Raw genomic sequence first — 6,667 nt, 5'->3', positions numbered from 1 at the left:
ATGGGCGGCTATAGAGGCAGTATGACTCAATATTTTAACAGGAGTGTTCCATCGTCTTGCTGAATTTATGACACTTTGAGCGGTTGCATTACGCCGGGAAGAATGAGGTACAAAACTATATTAGTAGGTATCTCACAACTTTTGCCACCTTAGTGTAAGGTTGATGTCCAAAGGCAATGCAAATAGGAATGAATACGTGAAATAAATACAACCCGTGAACAAAGGAGTCAGGGATGCATAGATAACATTGACAATTGTAATGATGTTCGTCAAAGCCATGAAGTATGAAAATATCTGAAATTTCTTTTATTTCAAAGGACAGAAATATGCCAATTGCCTTAATTTCACTGGAAGAAAGGAGAAAGTGTTGTTACATTCTGTTTATTGAAAACCGTCCTGAATTCTTTAGAGAAAATGACGATGAGTTGTTTATCTTGGATGCATGTTACTAAGAGGACGAAACAAATCGAAAAGGTGCTTATGACTGTGAAGAATGGATGAGATTCAGCTCCAAACGATCTGCTCGTCTAACTGTTGAAAAGTGGACCAGATAAACTTCTGGAAGAAGTGTTTTCATCTGCTTTATAAGGGGGACACTTACCAGGGGAATGGAAAATTCGTACATATACAACAAACAAAAAAAATGGCGACAGGAAGAAATGCTCAAATTGTAGAGGACTGAGTGTAGCAAAGTCCGTCTCACGATTAGATGAGGGAATTATAAAGGAGAGAATCGAATTACAGTTTCTGAACGAAATATAACAGGACGGGTTCCGTGCTGGAAAACAGCTGTTGAAAAATGACAAGTTTAAAATCTGGAGACCCGCATGGATTTCATTGATCTTATGAAAGCCTGTGGTAGCAAATCTCTCTGTAACTAGTGTCCTCTGCTGTTAAATAATGGGATGAGTCGTTTACACAGGGTGTTCCAAAATTCCAGTAACAAATTTGTAGGACTTGTAGATGGGAGTGACTAATTAATATTTAGAACAGGAAACCCTGTCCTGATACTTACCATTTCCGTTCCACAACGGTTTCAATTCAGACGTCCACGTCGGCTGAGGGAAAGAGAAAGTCACAGCGTTGGTTGTCCTGCTATGTAATAGGGTAGATGGTCATCTGATGCCACTTAACATCGGCCTTGTTGCTGGGCAGTCACCTTAGCTAACTGGTCCTGCAAACTTGATTTTCCTGAGAAACGTTTTGGAGCCGTTCTTAGAAGCTGTGCTACAGCATGTCCGTTAGGAAATGTGGTTTCAGCATTATAGTGCACCACCTCAGTTCTCACGTGATGTTCGAAGACAGCCGAACACTCGATATGCTGAAAGGTGGATAAGCCAAGATGGTCTAGTCACTTGGCCACCGCGATCGCGGGATTTAACTTCTATGGACGACTACTACTTGTTGGGTCGTACACAAAGTTCAATATACGACATCCCTGTGGAGACAGAGGAAGATCTTCTGGCACGAGTTCCGACCGACGCATTAGTTACTAAAGAGACACTAGGTGGCACGGAGAGTGTGTATCAGAACGTGCTTTGTAGACACAATGTCTAAACAACGTTGGTGGTCGCTACATCGAACCGCTGTTGTAATGAATCAGTACTGTTCTGTTTGTACAGTAGGCTGTGCCCCGTTTTGTTTTGGAATAATTTAAGCAGGTAATGTTTGTTGTGTTCTGCCTACTTACCGAATACGGTGTTCCTAGGAAACCTGCATTCTCGGATCCCTAGGCAGCACTTCAAAGAAATCGTGTTAATGAAACTTATTACAAAAAGAAATGATAACAATACTTAACTTCGTGAAGTGCAGACGTGTTGGGAGCAACGGGCGACAGACAAACATAAGCAAGCTCTTCAGTATATACTATAACTAATACAACTGAAATTATACAGTTCCTAAGTCGCTGCTAAAGAGCTTGTAGAACGGCTAGTCTTCAGCGGGGCCGCTGCCAGGCGTCGCAGCGCTTATATCATCTTGGTATAGATGCCGCTGATGTTTCGTTGTCGTTCTAGTGCGGGGTCGATCAGCGTACTACTGGCTGACGTGGTCTCACAGACCTGTCTGCTGTACCGTTCTTAACCGGCGTGCCGGCGCTTGAAGTTAAGCCGGAACAGTATTAATACAAAGAAATATGCTTAAGGGTCACAAGGACGTTTCGTTATGTTTCTTTTCTAATTGTTAGCTAATAATTGTACAGCGTCACGTCTACTTCAATTCGTATCCATAAATGGCCGAGTTAAATATCTGAACTGAAACTGCCGTAGACTGGACATGGTACGTTCCGGACATCGGTTCTTATTGACAGTATTATGTGCATACTTCCGTCCACAAGTCCTAGAAGTTTGTAATGGCAATTTCCGAACATACTTGTAATCAAACCGTTCCGACATTGTGTAGTGACACAGCTTTTGGGAATAAAGGAGGCAGAAAAATATATGAAGTAATACCAGTTACCAAAGGGTTATAACGAGGATGGCCAATATCACGTACATTAGAATGAGATTTTCACTCTGCAGCGGAGTGTGCGCTGATATGAAACTTCCTGGCAGATTAAAACTGTGTGCCGGACCGAGACTCGAACTCGGGACCTTTGCCTTTCGCGGGCAATTGCTCTACCAACTGAGCTACCCAAGCACGATTCACGCCCCGTCCTCACAGCTTTCCTTCTGCCAGTAGAGCAATTGCCCGCGAAAGGCAAAGGTCCCGAATTAGAGTCTAGGTCCGGCACACAGATTTAATCTGCCAGGAAGTTTCACGTCACCTACGTTATTTAAAACGTACTCGAGTTCTGCCTTAAGTTTATGGTAATGTTCGTGTTGTAGTATTTGCGTCTAAAAACTATGACAAGCTATTCACTTTGCATTTTGTTGAGATAGTCATTTTTCCAGAGGTGCACAGAGAGAGTCAGAAATGAGGTTCAACCATTAATTTGGAGAAAACGGAGGATTTTGTCACTGAATGAATGAGTTAAGGCTTGGACTCTCTTGAATAACTGGGAGTCATTAACACAGTTGGGTCCCGTAAAAGCAGAATTAAGAAACGCATTGGCCTGCGTAGGCAAGGAAGCAAACAATTGGGTGTGTATGCGTGTGTGTGTGTGTGTGTGTGTGTGTGTGTGTGTGTGTGTGTGAATTCTTAACGGATCAAACTGCTTAGCTCATAGGTCCTTAGAATTACACACTACTTAAATTGACTTATGCTAAGAATAACACACACACACCCATGCCCGAGGGAGGAGTCGAACGTCCGACGTTAGGAACCGCGCAGTCCGTCACATGACGCCTCAAACCGCGTGGCGCAAACAATTAAATAGAGTTTTATAGACGATACTGAATAGATTATAAACGAAGGATATTTAAAACTACTGTACAAAGTATAGCAACTTATGGCGCAAGAACATGGGAAATAGCTATCCACCGGTCATGACACGGTGGTTGGTCGGTAGCGTTGCGCCCTCCGAGGTCTGTTGTGCAAGACTTTAGTTTAATATCGTATGTTAATGGATATGGGATTTTGAATGTGTTGCTGTGGGATGACATTACGGGACAGAATTAGAAACGAATATACGTAAGAGAATTAACCTCGTTACCGCTGTAATGGATGCAATCGAAGCACAACAATTGAGGAAGTATGGGCATATATGCAGTTTGAGTGAGGATACACGACCTAAGACGATGGAATGGCTTTCACCTAACAGAAGACGGCTTCCGAAACCAACATGGGAAGAGGGCGTCAGAAGACTACGCCAGAGAGGAATCTGCAGGAGGAGGGCTGAAATCTTGTAAGTTCTGGGAAGCTACGATGCGAGGAAGAAATTTAATGTAGTATTAAATCGTAAATGTATACATGGTCTCTCTCCTTAACGTCGTCGACACGTTTTCTCTAATATTTAGGCAAATATTTGCAATATCTTGTCTACAGTGGAGTTCAGCCAAATAAACACTGCTCATCATATGTTTATGTGACGCACAGTGTCAGCGGAAATAGTCGATTTGCTTTCCGTAGTAACTAAAATTATCTTTAAAGAGAAATTTCACGCGCTCATTCGACAGCACGATCTCAGGTTACTGTAGTGCGGAATACGTTTTGTCGAAGTGTGTTAATGGGGATAGTAAAAGAGAAAGAATAGCTAGAAATCAGCGCGATCCATGGCAACACACGAGTCGCTGCTGGAGTGCTGCTTACTCTTCATTCTTTACTGTACCCGTTAATACACATCGATGAGAAGAATAACCCTCTACACCTAACCTGAGATCGCTCTATAGACTGGGCAAGAAAAATTCATTTTTTTATTATTTTGTTTTTAATGAGAAACAAACTGAACCTTTCAGTTGACAGCAGGTTTGCATGAAGGATGTGATGATCAGTACCAAAAATGGTTCTAATGGCTATGAGCACTATGGGACTTAACATCGGAGGTCGTCAGTCCCCTACAACTTAGAACTACTTAAACTTAACCAACCTAAGGACATCACACACATCCATGCCCGAGGAAGGATTCGAACCTGTGACCGCAGCGGTCGCGCAGTTCCAGACTGAAGCGCCTAGAACCACTTGGGAACAGCGGCTGGCGATGATCAGTACCAATTTGGGCTGCCATCAGCTACACGTTCTACGCAATGCTAGAACAAAATTCTAAATATCTTTCGGGAAGCTTAAGAAAATGTGCCCTGACTACTCCTAGGACGGGGACCCTGTATATAAGAAAATCGTAGCGTTTGCGGTATATGTAGAACGATGTGATCCAGCAATACGAACGTTACCTTCACGGAATGTAACATTCTGTGGGAAGAGGAACAAGGCTTCTGGTCAGGTGACTACAGGGTTATAAACGCAAAATCAAATAGGGATTATGCGGGAGTAGGGTCAATAATGAATAGGAATATAGGAATCGGGTAAGCTACTACAAACAGCATAGTGAACGCATTTTTGTGGCCAAGATAGATACGAAGCCCAAGCCTACCACAGTAGTACAAGTTTATATGCCAACTAGCTCCGCAGGTGACGAACAGATTGATGAAATATATGATGAGATACAAGAAATTATTCAGATAGTGAAGGGAGACGAATATTTAATTTTTATGGGTGACTGGAACTCGATAGTAAGAAAAGGAAGAGAAGGAAACGTAGTAGGTGAATATGGAAGGGGATTAAGGAAAGGAAGAGGAAGCCACCTGGTAGAACTTTGTACAGAACATAACTTGGTTCAAGAGTCATGAAAGAGGATAGTATACATGGAAGAAGCCTCGAGATATTGGAAGGTCTCAGATTATATAATGGTTAGACAGAGATTCAGTAACCAGGTTTTAAATTGTAAGACATTTCCAGGGGCAGATGTGGACTATGACCACAATCTATTGGATATGAACTGTCAATTAAAACTGGAGAAACTGCAAAAAGGTGGGAAATTAAGGAGATAGGATCTGGATAAACTGAGAGAACCAGAGGTTATAGAGAGTTTCAGGGAGAGCATTAGGGAACGATTGACAAGAGTGGGGGAAAGAAATACAGTAGAAGAAGAATGCGTAGCTTTGAGAGATGAAATAGTGAAGGTAGCAGAGGATCAATTATGTAATAAGACGAGAGGTAATAGACATCCTTGGGTAACAGAAGAGATACTGAATTAAATTCATTAAAGGAGAAAATATAAAAATGCAGTAAATGAAGCAGGCTAAAAGGAATACAAACGTCTCAAAAATAACATCGACAGGAAGTGCAAAATGGCAAAGCAGGGATTGCTAGAGGACAAATTTAAGGAAGTAGAGGCTTATCTCACGACGGGTAAGATAGATAGTGCCTACAGGAAAATTATAGACACCTTTGGAGAAAAGAGAACCACTTTCATGAATATCTAGAGCTCACATGGAAACCCAGTACTAAACAAAGAAGGGAAAGCAGAAAGGTGGAAGGAGTGTATACAGGATCAATAAAGGGGCGATGTTCTGGAGCACAATATTATAGAAATGGAAGAGACTGTACATGAAGATGAAGTAGAAGATATGATACTGCGTGAAGAGTTTGACAGAGCGCTGAAAGACCTAAGTCGAAACAAGGCCTCGGGGGTAGACAACATTCCATTAGAACTACTGACAGCCTTGGGAGAGCAAGGCCTCACAAAACTCTACCATCTACTGAGCAAGATGTATGAGACAGGCGAAATACCCTCAGACTTCAAGAACGAGTTCTTTGCAGACGAATGGAAAAACTGGTAGAAGCCGATCTCGGAGAAGATCAGTTTGGATTCCGTAGAAATGTTGGAACACGTGAGGCAATACTGACCCCACGACTTATCTTAGAAAATACATTAAGGAAAGGCAAACCTACGTTTCTAGCATTTTTCGACTTAGAGAAAGTTTTTGACAACGTTGATTGGAACACTCTCTTTCAAATTCTGAAGGTAGCAGGGATAAAATACAGGGAGCGAAAGGCTATTAACAATTTGTACAGAAACCAGATGGCACTTATAAGAGTCGAGGGGGCATGAAAGGGAAGGCAGTGAGACAGGGTTGTAGCCTATCCCCGATGTTAATCAATCTGTATATTGAGCAAGCAGTAAAGGAAACAAAAGAAAACTTCGGAGTAGGAATTAAAATCCATGGAGAAGAAATAAAAACTTTGAGGTTCGCCAATGACATTGTAATTCTGTCAGAGACAGCAAATGACC

The 6,667-nt window shown here is 42.0% G+C and overlaps 1 non-coding gene across 1 annotated transcript; it reads right to left on the bottom strand.

Annotated features, from left to right (window-relative positions):
- Positions 1 to 2,563: 2,563 nt before the first annotated feature.
- Positions 2,564 to 2,638, bottom strand: Trnas-cga. Its single transcript has one exon. It is a non-coding gene; the product is annotated as a tRNA-Ser (tRNA).
- Positions 2,639 to 6,667: the final 4,029 nt, after the last annotated feature.

This window comes from Schistocerca piceifrons, chromosome 8, assembly GCF_021461385.2.
Source record: "Schistocerca piceifrons isolate TAMUIC-IGC-003096 chromosome 8, iqSchPice1.1, whole genome shotgun sequence".
Classification (NCBI taxonomy): Eukaryota; Metazoa; Arthropoda; class Insecta; order Orthoptera; family Acrididae; genus Schistocerca; species Schistocerca piceifrons.
This window is presented reverse-complemented; position numbering and strand designations above follow the sequence as displayed.